This window comes from Triturus cristatus, chromosome 1_2, assembly GCF_964204655.1.
Source record: "Triturus cristatus chromosome 1_2, aTriCri1.1, whole genome shotgun sequence".
Lineage (NCBI taxonomy): Eukaryota > Metazoa > Chordata > Amphibia > Caudata > Salamandridae > Triturus > Triturus cristatus.
The window spans coordinates 190154451-190168011 of record NC_140580.1 but is presented as its reverse complement, the minus strand read 5'-3'; positions in this window follow the sequence as shown (position 1 = coordinate 190168011).

The window sequence follows — 13561 nt, the reverse complement described above, 5'->3', positions numbered from 1 at the left end:
CATCATTTCTGGCATTGGGTCTCTCCTAGAACCCCTCTCTACCATTGTAGACCATTTCCTTGGCCCCTTTGGCGTGAGATGCCCAGATATCTCCAGGACACCAAAGATATCCTGAGACTGCTAACTGACAGCCTGTTCGATGCCACCAGAGACTAACTTGTCTCATTCGACGTTGAGTCACTCTATACCTGCATCCCCCAAGATGAGACGTTGGCTGCAATGCAAACATTACTTAACAACAGGGACCTTGACACCATCTCACCTGTGCACTTCATTATGGAGTGCGCCTGCATAGCCATGAAGGAAAACTTTTTTCGCTTTGAGGATACTTTATACTTACAGGCATTGAGCACTTCTATGGGCTGGGTTTTCACACCCAGCTTAGCTAATCTGTACGTACACTTGTTTGAACAAGAACATATCTTGACAGCCAGCAATCCCCACAGGAACCATATTCTCCACTGGAAACGTTATATTGATGACGTGTTTGTCATCTGGCGAGGAGAACCTGATATCATCAACAACTTCCACCAATGGCTCAACACAAGGATTGAATTTCTGAAATTCACTTTCGAGTTCAGCAACACCAGCTTGCCTGTTCTCGACATACACGTTTTTCCAACAGGTGAAGGCATTGGGACTGAGCTCTACAGGAAACTTATGGCACGGAACTCTCTCCTGTCCTACAATAGGTACCACCCTATGTCGCTATGTGACAATCTGCTATATGGGCAATTTCTGCGCATAAAGAGGAAAAAATGTTCCTCTAAACCCTGTCCACTCAACTCAAGAAGAGGCACTATCTAGCCAAACTGATTTGACGCTCACTTAAGAGGGCAGCGAACAGCAACAGAGAGGCGTTGATTGAGTTGGCTGCACAGAAAGAAGAGAAGTCAAGGATCACGTGTGTCAACACGTTCGGCACTCTCTCCAACAGAATGCAAAGAAGCATTGAGATGAACTGGAAGATCCTGAACATAGGCAACAAACCTATTTCTGAACCTTTGTTCGCCTTTAAAAGGAGCATAAATCTCAGAGATAAACTGGTCAATACAAGACCAAGAAACAAGAAACCCCTTAATCAAGACACTCTGTGAGGTTTACCAGCGATAAAGGGACATTTTCCTTGTGGTGCCTGCGCGGCGTGTCCCCAGACTAGACATACCACCTCTATTGATATAGGCACAAAAAGACTGTGGATGTTAGCTCGCCACACCAACTGTAACAGCTGGGAACGCCGGATTCTTGTTCTTATCCAATTATCTACAAGAACCCACTCAGGTCGCCAGGATCTTTTTACTTGCAAAATAGCGTAGAGGGAAGAAACACAATTATCAAATCGTATTTACCGCAATTTGACATTTCAGAAAGGAAGACTCATAATCTGGGAGGTTGACCTTTTATTATCAGCAAAAACATCTGAAAATATAGGCACCTCAATACAAGGCACAAAAGATAAATGGGGACTAACACAAATGCTAGTCTACGAAGTATCCGCATACGGCTAAAGATAAACAGGATTACAGCTTCCAAAAGCATCAAGTACCCTATGGCAATTGTGATATCAAAATTTAAAGTCATGAATCAAATCATTTCTGTCCCTACTCTATTCTAAGGTGACATCCCTACTCAACATTCCCTTCCAAGTGAGGATCGCATAAAAAGTGTCAGCAGTGAAACTTCCTAAGAAGTCTTCACCATATGAGAGCTCGATCTATGTTGCTCCTTTCAGTCCCTCTCCTAAGTCTCGTCTGCCCAACCCACGGGGCTCTGTCCCTAATACAAAACCCCAAAAAGCTGTACACGCCCTTCAGCACACCCCTTCAAGCAGCTTCTTCCTCCAGTAGATTTCCATTTGGATCCTTTCATCTTCCTTTCCATGAATTCGACCTTGGGTCCCAGGCCTTTTCTGTACCAGGAGTTGCAACTTTACATTCCAATCCACTCCCTTCCTGTCTACTCCTTCTGTCTCCATTCCATTCGAACAAAGACTTATTCTAACTAACGAGCTACATGGCCTTGTACCTGCAGCCAAATGATGAACAGAAAAAACCCCTAACATCATGAGGTTTCACAATTCACTGCAATTTAAGCTTTGCTAAAATCCTGTCATTCTAATAAAGCACGGCTAAAATAAACGAAGGCCTTCACTTTACATACATGGTTAGGCCTCAAACTAAACATAGTACAATTACTAATTCAATTTATTCGTCTCATATTAGTAAGAGAACTACCTTCTTCATTCTTCTAACACGACCTAATGTCTCTTAATGCATGACATTACTACAAACTAAACATTACACATACACAAATGCATTTCTTAATAACTGGTGGCCTTTTCTCTTCTCTCGAGGCCTGTTTACATTTCTACTTTGCTATTTCAATGAATATATTTCCATTACTCTTTAAACATTCTTATTTATATGCGGGTGCTGACTAACAATGAATATGGTGCACCCCTACAAATTTCGCATCAGCAACGCTCTATCAGTTCCCCCCTTTGATGACAACTTGTCATCACACAAATCCATTTATACAGAAGTGGTAACCATCCCATTATGTCGGAAACCCTCCATTCTTTTTAGGTCCTGATATTGATTGTCTTGCATATGCACCATTCGTCTTTCATATCCCCTGAGAATCCTCTCAGCTCTGTTCCCTCTGTACCACTTGTACGCTCTTACAAGTCCCTACAAACAGATCACACAAACCACCACAATCAGGATTGGTTTCAGCACATATCCGAGAATTCCTTTCCCTAAATCTGCAAACCAGCTTCCCACATGTCCAAATCCTTTCCCAATCTTCTCCCACACATTCTCTTCTGCCAATATTGCAGCCTCTTCGTGAAGTGTGGTAATGTTGACTATATATTTCCTCAGCTCCTTGCTGTTGTCTGGAATATACGTGCAACATTCTTGAACCTTCAACAATTTACAGACTCCGCCCTCTTTTGCCAATAATACGTCTAATGCAAGACGATTTTGTAAAACCATTGTCCTGATCGATAACATTTCTCCATCCACCAACAACAATGACTTTGCCGTGTTCATTGACAACTCATCAACCACAGTTGCTAGCTTTCGTATTTTCACATCATTCAAAATCACACCCAGACCGGTTATGATTGCTCCAAAGATATCACCAATCACCACTCCTGCACTTGCATCTCTCCGTGCTCTAGAGTGGTGTCCTGTTTCTAGCAGAGTCAAATCCGCGGCATAGTATATCTTCGGGAAAATAACAGCCAAATAACAAGTCCCGTACCACTGCTCAGGCAACCTCACGTATGCATTCCTTCCACACACATAATATACTGTCGGGATGACCTGTATCTGACCCTGCAAGAAGTTCCTAGCTGAATCTTCCATAGTAAAGGTATGGGCACATGTGCTATGCTCAACCCAGATTTTGTCCTTGTCTGACTGCGGACGAGCAACACACAGATTTCCCTTTTGTACTTGATCTAAAGCTATGGGTCCATAACTTCCCCGTGACTTATGCAGTTTCTCTTCGTCTGTCCAATCTGTTGACTTCTTTCCCCCATCCTTATCTTGGGTTAATTTTCTATATCTGTCTTCAACTTGGCCAATGAATTTCTTTTCAGTGTCTGATATTGAGCATGTCAAATTATGTCTATGTGCATAAGCAGTATCCAAACTTGTAGTCGGTATGAAATAAGTCCGAAGCCTTTCTTCTGACTTATAATAATCATACTTATTCAAATGCTTAAACGCTGGTACGTCAGGAAGTACTGTGTCATAATTAGAGAAATAATACTCGAACTGTTTCCTTTCGTAGAACAGACTAAGCAATAGACTGCAAGAAATCCCATAAGTCAATGGAAGGTGATGGTATCTAATACCCTCATCTACAGAAGCAGGCAACTGCATGCACACATAGCAATCTTTCGCATCCATCACATCAACGTACGCATACAACAATTTTGCATACGCATTAAGTTTGAAATCACCTCTTGACAAATCCATATGTAACATACGACTTTCTTCTAGCATCATCGCCCTTTTATCTCCTGAAATATCCTTCTTGGTACTGGGAGTGACAGATGTAGGTGTTCCCAGCATCTTCCCCTCCTCCCTGTGGGCCACTGCATACGAAGTTATGACTACTGCGAATATAACAGCTATGACTACTCCTAAAAGTGTACCTATCACTGTCTTCGCCCTACGGTGTGAATTTCTAGGCTCCACCATTTTTCCCGCACGCTCAGAATCCAGTTCAATAACGATGGGCGAGAATCTCTTCCTCATTCAGGCTTGTATCTCAATGCAACAATTATCCTCTGTAGCTAATGTCCTCTTCTAGCGTTTCAGTTCTCTACTTTATTTCGGATCAGCAAAAGCTTCCTTCCCCTTTTCCGATACCTCCGACTGAGATGTCACTATATTTTTCTTCTTCCTGTCGGGCCTTGGTTATCTTCTTTCCGCTCTTATACAACAAAGTTCATCGCTAATCCAGAATAACTGCAGGTCCCAACAACTCTAGGACTCCCTGCAAAATTTCAAGTTTGAGAGTTTTCAGTTCTTGGGGAGAAGGCACAACAGCAAAGTTCGGGAAAGCCAATGTATCCAAGATCAGACCACGAATGTTACTCAGGAGCGGCGGATCTGGAATATGGAGAGTCATTACTCCCTCGATCTCCAATCCTGGGATCTTCAGTAACACTTCCGCCCTCAGAGCCGGAGGACCGCTGACAAGCGTAATCGACCTCAGCCTCCCCGTACTCATCGGTCCTAGCATTCGTTGTTACGTACGTCCACTCACGTGAAGCGTACCTGTGACACGGCACTCTTGCTCTCCTCGACCTTCTCGGAGCTTCCGGATCTTGATCTTCCTCGCTCTGTTCTGACTCTGTCACCTCCGATACTGGGGCAAGATCTCTTCTCGGTGTCCCTCTCGAATTTACCCGTTTCTGACTCACGGGCCAAACTCTTTCTGCTTCTGAGAGACCCCTGCTCTCCCTTCTGATACCCTGTGCACTGCTTTCTTCCTAGGCAGAATTAGGCTCCACTCCGCCTACTGCACCTTCTTCCGCTTCTGTTTCTGATTCGGAGTTTCTCTCACTCTCACTTGCAGCTTGTTCCAGTGCACAACCAGCTGCGTCAGTCACCCTTACAGCTTGACTTGCCCTCTCAGATGGCCCTGCCACCTCAGCTGGGTTTTCGTTCACGAGAGGGGCTGTATCTTCCAAGGGTGCTGGAACTCTACAGGTATGGGAGGCATGCACCCAGTTCGGTAGTCCCCCACACTTCACTGCCGTATTCGTAACCAGAATAATCTGGTACGGGCCTCTCCAGCGAACATCCAAGCAACTCTTCCTCACGTGTTTTCGTACCAACACCCAGTCCCCTGGGCACAGGTCGTGGCACAGATCACTTGCGGCTGGACCAGCTACCGCCTGCACCTGCTGGGACACAGAATGAACCACATCAGCCAGGCCTTTACAGTAGTCAAGAATTACATCATCAGTCATATTTATCAATGCAGAGGCGGGTATTGCTGGCACACGCATCGCTCTCCCCATCAATATTTCGTGGGGCGACAATCCAGTTCTCCTATCAGGCACACTCCGGAGACTCATGAGAACCAAAGGTAAGGCATCTGGCCACTTCAGAGGAGTTTAGGAGCACACTTTTGCCATTCTGGCCTTCAATGTTCCATTAACTTGTTCTACTATCCCAGAAGCCTCTGGTCGATAACTGCAATGTAACCTTTGGTCTATGTTCAGGGCAGCACAAAGCAATTTCATTAATTTGCTGTGGAAATGCGTTCCTCTGTCTGATTCCAAAGAGGTCGGGAACCCGAACCTCGGGATGAGCTCTCTCAACAGTAATTTAGCTACAGTTAGTGTATCACACCTGCGTGTTGGGTAAGCCTCCACCCATCTAGAAAAGACACACACTATGACTAATATGTACCACAACCCATTACACCTTGGCATTTCAATGAAATCTAACTGCATCCTATTGAAAGGGCCACCTGACCTCCCTATGTGACTCATTGTCACCGCTCTTCTCTTCCCTACGTTCATTTGTTGACAGGTGACACATCTCTGACATACGGATTCGGCTGCTGCCCGAAACTTCGTATTGTACCATGTTTGACGAAACACTCGCACCATCGCATCCCTGCCAAGATGCACAGCACCATGTATCAATCGTGCCATTGGATTCAACAGACATTCCGGTAACACCGTTCTTCCATCGCTCGAAACCCAAACATCCACATCTCCCTTCTCACATCCAGCTCGCACCCAACTATCCCGTTCCTGGTCAGACACCTCGTCTTGCAATTGTTTTAACTCTTCCCATGTATCTGCCATCGCCAGCATCACACTGAGGTCAGTTGTCTCCTCATTTCCCCTTATATGTCGTTCCGTGAAGTCACATCCCTGTTCTGCACAAAATCGAGCAACCTCATCTGCATAATTATTTCCAAGTGACACAAAATCATTTCCTTTCGTATGGGCAGAACACTTTACCACTGTGATTTCATCTGGGCCTTGCAATGCTTCTAACAATTGTCTCACATAATCCCCATTTCTAATGGGCGACCCAGATGATGTCATGAACCCTCTCTGGGACCATAACTGTCCGAAGTCGTGAACGACACCAAACCTGTACTGACTGTCGATGTAAATCGTTACACGGATTTCATTTGCGGCCAAACAGGCACGAGTCAAAGCAATTAGCTCAGCCACCTGTGAGGAGTATACTCCTTCTAGACAAGCGGCTTCAACCACTCCGGTGATGGTACAGACAGCAAATGCTGCTCTCAACTGATCCGTATTGTCTCTTAAACATGAACCGTCCACAAAGAATATTTTATCTGGCTCTGGAAGTGGTTCATCCACAATATCAGGTCTGGGTTTGGTGCACAATTCAGTCACATCGAGGCAGTCATGATCCTCACAATCTTCATCATCTATATTCGGGATCGGAAACAATGTGGCAGGATTTAAAACAGAACACCTCTTCAACGTCACATTCTCAGCAGCTAGGATGACTTGTTCATAACGTGTCAACCTATTATTCGTGAGGTGCTGTGTTTTAGTCCTGGTCATCAACAGTTCAACAGAATGTGGCACATGCACAGTAAGCGGGTGACCCATTACAATGCTCTCACATCTCTCGATACTGACACCTGTTGCCGCAACGGATCTGAGACATCCGGGCAACGCAGAGGCCACTGGATCTAGTGTAGCTGAAAAATAGGCAACTGGTCTACGGACATTCCCATGAACTTGAGTTAACACTGCCAATGCGCAACCTTCTCTTTCACAGCAAAACAATGCGAATGCCTTCTTGTAATCAGGCATTCCCAGAGCTGGTGCGCAGCACAAGGCTTCTCTTAGTTTCAAAAATGACCTTAAACAGTCTTCATGCCATGGTACCGGATCACTCACATCCTTGCGCGTCAGCCGCTGTAAGGGCTTTGCTTCAAAGGAAAAGTTTGGGATCCATTGGCGACAATAGCCAACCATTCCCAAAAACATTCGAACTGCCCTCTGAGTCGTTGGGACGGGCATTCTCAAAATCGCATCTATGCGATCTGGTGATATTTTTCTTTTACCTTTCTCAATCCGATGACCCAAATACTGTACTTCACTCAGACAGTACTGTAATTTATTTGGAGACACCTTATGCCCATTCTCTCCTAGGAAATTCAACAGTGCTACTGCATCAATCCTACAGGCGTCCTCAGTTTTTGACGCCACAAGCAAATCATCAATGTACTGGACGTGAACAGACTCTTGGGGAAGCACCAGACCTTCAAGGTTCTTTTTCAAAATCTGATTGAAAATAGACGGACTCTCAGTGTACCCCTGTGGGATACGACACCATGTTAACACACGATTTTCCAGCCTAAACGCAAAAAGAAATTGGCTCTCCTCATGCAGAGGAATCGAGAAAAAGGCTTGACACAGGTCAATCATGGTGAACCATTCCGCATCACATGGGATTTGGAACAGGATCACAGATGGATTCGGTACCACGGGACAACATGGGACTACGATCTCATTAATTCTTCGCAAATCTTGCACAATCCTGAATTTCCCGCTCGGTTTCTGCAATCCCATTATGGGCGAATTACATGGACTACCCCTGATTTCTCTCAAAATTCCTTGCCTAAGCATGGACTCAATTACAGGTCTAATCCCCTCAATAGTTTCCGGTGACAATTTGTACTGGGGAGTTCTCGGGTACTCTACATTTGTTTTGACTCCTATTTTCACTGGATCTACACCTTTAACTAGTCCGATCTCTTCCCCACTAAGGTCCCATACATCAACTGACACAGACTCCCTCAGGTCTAATGGGAGTTCCTCCACCGTGAGTGCAGGATACATTTCCACACACCAACGCTGGTTCGCAACCTTAAAGGTCGCATCATCGTCTCTTGTCTGGACTTCCACTCCATTCGGGGTGCAATAGATGGTACAATTAAGCTTGCACAATAGATCTCTTCCTAACAAACAGACTGGACTAGAATCACACACCACGAACTGGTGTCTGTCACTGAAGTTCCCAATCCTAATCGGTATTGGTTCCGTCAGTGAGCTAGTCAATTTCTTATTCGCTACCCCAATGACTTGGATTGTTTGGCCAGAAAGGGGTAGATCCGGGATCACTGCGGATCTTACAGTCGATCTTGTAGCCCCCGTATCAACCAAAAAGGTCGTAGGGTGGCCATCGATCTCTGCTTCTACAAAGGGTCCCTTCTGATCTACTTCTAGGACCGCTCTAAGCGTACAATCATGTTCTCCTCCCCAGCAAGATCTTGTTGCTGGATCGGAATCATCTTCCCCATTCACTTCGAATAGAGGTATCTGTACATACGTCCAAGCTCCCTGCTGCATATTCTGTATTCTAGGCGGTCGGGGAACCTGTACCTGTGGAACATTCGTCCCCCCTTTTGTCATTCTAGGTTGCGTCACTACAGGGAGTGTGTCCGCCACTGGAACATGGGTCAACTCTTCTTCCTGCTGTATTTGATTTATTGGATTAAAAGGACACTCGCATCTCCAGTGTCCAATCTGGTGGCAAAGATGACAAGCTGTGGTCTTTTTCAACACTGCCACATCTATTCCGGTCTTAGGATCTACTCCTCTCGGCCTCGCCTGTCCTTGAGCATTCTGTGCTCCTCCTTGATAATTTCCCTGCCTCCTTCCCAACGTTCCTCCGGTAGACTGTCCCTGAACTGCGGTCTGCATCTGTACTAATAGCAGATTATCTTTCAATTTCCTGTGCTTAGACTCAATCTCATCGCTACAATATCTAGCATATCGGAGAATCTCATCCACAGGCTTATTCTGCCAACAAATCAAATGTTGCTGTATCATTAAACTAACCTCTGGCCTCAATCCCAACACAAACTTGGACACAAACTGTCCCATATCTTTGGTATCCAACGCCTCCAAACCACTGTACTGTTTAAAAGCCTGCAAAAGCCTCTCGTAAAATTCATGCACTGTCTCCTTAGGTTCTTGTACTGTTCTATCTATCTTCACCCAATCGGTGTCTTGAGGTGAGACCTTCGATTTCAACCAAGTGATTACCTGTTCGAACTTTTTCATCACTATCGGCGACGGGCCATGTGTAAACAAATCCCTGTCAGGCTCTGAGGCCGGCCATTCAATCGCAACTTTACATGCCGACCACAGATCCCCCGGGATCACTATGTCAAACAAAGTGTTCAAATCAATCCACAGTACTTTCGAGATTTTGACAAAGCGATCAACTTGCTTGTACCACTCCACAGGCTTTTCCCTCAATCGGGGAAAATCATTTGTGAAGGCATCCAAGTCCCCTCTACTCCAGGGTACGTGAACGTACCCTCCATTCTGTACCTCCCTTAAAGGGAAATTCCCTATCGCCGTCGTGCCCCCACCCGGAGGTGGCGTCTCTCCCACTACTCCTCTAGAGCTTTTCTTCTTGGACCATCTTTCTTCCCATTTATCGAGCATAATCCATGCCCGCATTGCTATAATCAAATCTTTCACATGGGTCCTCAATCCCATGAGTCTCTTATCTTCCAATTCCTGATAACTATACTGCAGCTGGTGATCTCCTTGCAACGCTCTAGTTTTCGACAAATCCACCCCATATCTCTTTGCCAGCTCTGACAATTTCTCATGAGCCGTGCGTGCTTTACGAGTCACATCTTTCGCTAAAAAGAGTAACTCATCTTGTTCGTACGTTAGTATTCTCTCTAGGGGTAGATTTTCACCTATTATCTCATCCAACTCTGCCTTTAGTCTTACGACATCCAACATTTTCCCTTTCAAAGCTCCCCTCAGAACTTCTCGGCAAGCTGTACCATCCCTGTCATCGTACTCTCATTCTCTTTCGCGTGGCCTACCCTCTCCTGACCTGCCCATGGGAACCAAACGATTTACGATCGTCCCTCGTCCTCTTTCTGTGTCTAACACACCTTGACTCTGTGTTCTCACCGGTGGTTTCCACATCCTCAAATCTGATCTTGACTCAACTAAAGACCTCGGTCTAGTAGGTCTCGATTCTCCCTGTCCTCCTGAGGAATCGGCTGTAGCTGGCATTGGCGTACTCCATTCTATAGGCTTTGGAGTCTGCTCCATTCTCCTCACCGAGTCACTTTCCTCAACTTCATTTCTCGTCCTAGCCTCTGATTGTTCTAAACTTCCTGCTGTCTCTGTCTCAAGCTCATACATCGACTCAATAGGTCCGATGATAACTGGTATTTTCAACGCATCTGGTAACCTCACTCCTCTCTCCACCTCTGAGCTTCCTACAGACTTATACCGGGTATTCTCGGTTCCTATCGAGATCTTTCCTTCTACTCTTACTTCTGATAGGGGTACTGCTCCCCTACTCTCTTCTTCCTTTGTCTCATTGCCTTCTGAGGCATCTGGGTTGTATGGAGGTGGTCTCTCGGATAGCAATCTGTCTACCAGGCTATCATCCGTGTCACTGTCTTCCTCCCCGTCTACTGTCTTTTCCTTTGACTTTTCTGTCGTCTCCAATAAGGGATATAATTTATGTCCCTCTATTGCCTGCATTCTCCATCTTTTCTCCACTGCGTCCCATCTAGCATCTTGGAAAGCCTGGACCGACCTTTTCACCCTTTCCTGATTTCTGCCTCTCTCCTTATCATGCGCTGCTCTAATCCACGCATGTAGTGCTTCAAATTGTGTGGGCCTCGGCATAGGTCGTAAAGCTGCCATTACAGTCTTCAGCTGATACAACACCGCTAATCTGAATGAACCATACCGTGGGAACGCTAACTCTCCTTCACCTTGAGTCATTTTATGCCAATTCTCAAGCCAAACTATGGTATGCAACCCTACATTTCTTGCCATGTAGTGTGCTGGCGTGTCCTCAGGAGGGGCCTCCGCACCCTCTCGAGTAACCACATGTTCATCCCCTCGACACAATTCTCGGAAAACTTTAAAACATTTCATAATGACCAAATGCTAAACGCACACAATCTCTGTTTACTTCCTGGTAACTGTCCGCCAATGACAGCGCGAACTACACCAACCAGCCTATCGCAGCGCGACACCTTCTGACGTCACTTTTCCTCCACTCGCAGCAGTTCCCCTCCTGCACACCGCTCATCTCACCCTTGCATTCGTCCCATTCACACGCTGAAATAACCGTTTGTCCCAAACAAGTTACTCCTCTGGCTGTCCGTCCACAGCCTCTGACTGTCCTTCCACAGTCTCTCGAAATTGTCAACCTCGGTTGGTTACTATCTGTCCCTGCCGGGCAGACAGATCGCCTCTGATAGGTTACAAATACTCAATTCCATATACAACAACCCACGACCAGCGTCAGGTTGGCACACACTCATACATTTGCTCCCCCTATCTCGGTCCAGGTGATCGATGGTACCTCACGATCGGTGGTCAACAAAAGCTACCAGGGGTGTCTTCTACACCCTCTCGCTTCGGCTTCTCTTCGCCTAAGACTTTCCCGGGCTGCACGCGCTCACAGCCTGATCTCACAATCACACAACATTCACACTAACTCCGCAAGACATCTCACACAACACAACACCGCAATCTACAACATCGTATCCTGTTCATACTCACTCTTCGAGCTTCTGCTTGCTGCCGCACTGCTACTCGCCATCTATGTCCATCCGCCAGGCCGTCTGCCGTTCGCCCTCCGATGATTCAACCTCACTTATCATTTATGGGCCTCAAGGATCACTTATCCTAATCTCAATCTTCCCTCGCTATCAAAAATAAACCATCCGTGTCTGCTACCAACTGGGAACGCCGGATTCTTGTTCTTATCCAATTATCTACAAGAACCCACTCAGGTCGCCAGGATCTTTTTACTTGCAAGATAGCGTAGAGGGAAGAAACACAATTATCAAATCGTATTTACCGCAATTTGACATTTCAGAAAGGAAGACTCATAATCTGGGAGGTTGACCTTTTATTATCAGCAAAAACATATGAATATATAGGCACCTCAATACAAGGCACAAAAGATAAATGGGGACTAACACAAATGCTAGTCTACGAAGTATCCGCATACGGCTAAAGATAAACAGGATTACAGCTTCCAAAAGCATCAAGTACCCTATGGCAATTGTGATATCAAAATTTAAAGTCATGAATCAAATCATTCCTATCCCTACTCTATTCTAAGGTGACATCCCTACTCAACAATCCCTTCCAAGTGAGGATCGCATAAAAGGTGTCAGCAGTGAAACTTCCTAAGAAGTCTTCACCATATGAGAGCTCGATCTATATTGCTCCTTTCAGTCCCCCTCCTAAGTCTCGTCTGCCCAACCCACGGGGCTCTGTCCCTAATACAAAACCCCAAAAAGCTGTACACGTCCTTCAGCACACCCCTTCAAGCAGCTTCTTCCTCCAGTAGATTTCCATTTGGATCCTTTCATCTTCCTTTCCATGAATTCGACTTTGGGTCCCAGGCCTTTTCTGTACCAGGAGTTTCAACTTTACATTCCAATCCACTCCCTTCCTGTCTACTCCTTCTGTCTCCATTCCATTCGAACAAAGACTTATTCTAACTAACGAGCTACATGGCCTTGTACCTGCAGCCAAATGATGAACAGAAAAAACCCCTAACATCATGAGGTTTCACAATTCACTGCACTTTAAGCTTTGCTAAAATCCTGTCGTTCTAATAAAGCATGGCTAAAATAAACAAAGGCCTTCACTTTACATACATGGTTAGGCCTCAAACTAAACATAGTACAATTACTAATTCAATTTTTCAATTTATTCGTCTCATATTAGTAAGAGAACTACCTTCTTCATTCTTCTAACACGACCTAATGTCTCTTAATGCATGACATTACTACAAACTAAACATTACACATACACAAATGCATTTCTTAATAACTGGTGGCCTTTTCTCTTCTCTCGAGGCCTGTTTACATTTCTACTTTGCTATTTCAACGAATATATTTCTATTACTCTTTAAACATTCTTATTTATATGCGGGTGCTGACTAACAATGAATATGGTGCACCCCTACAAATTTCGCATCAGCAACGCTCTATCACAGCGAAAGGCTCATCT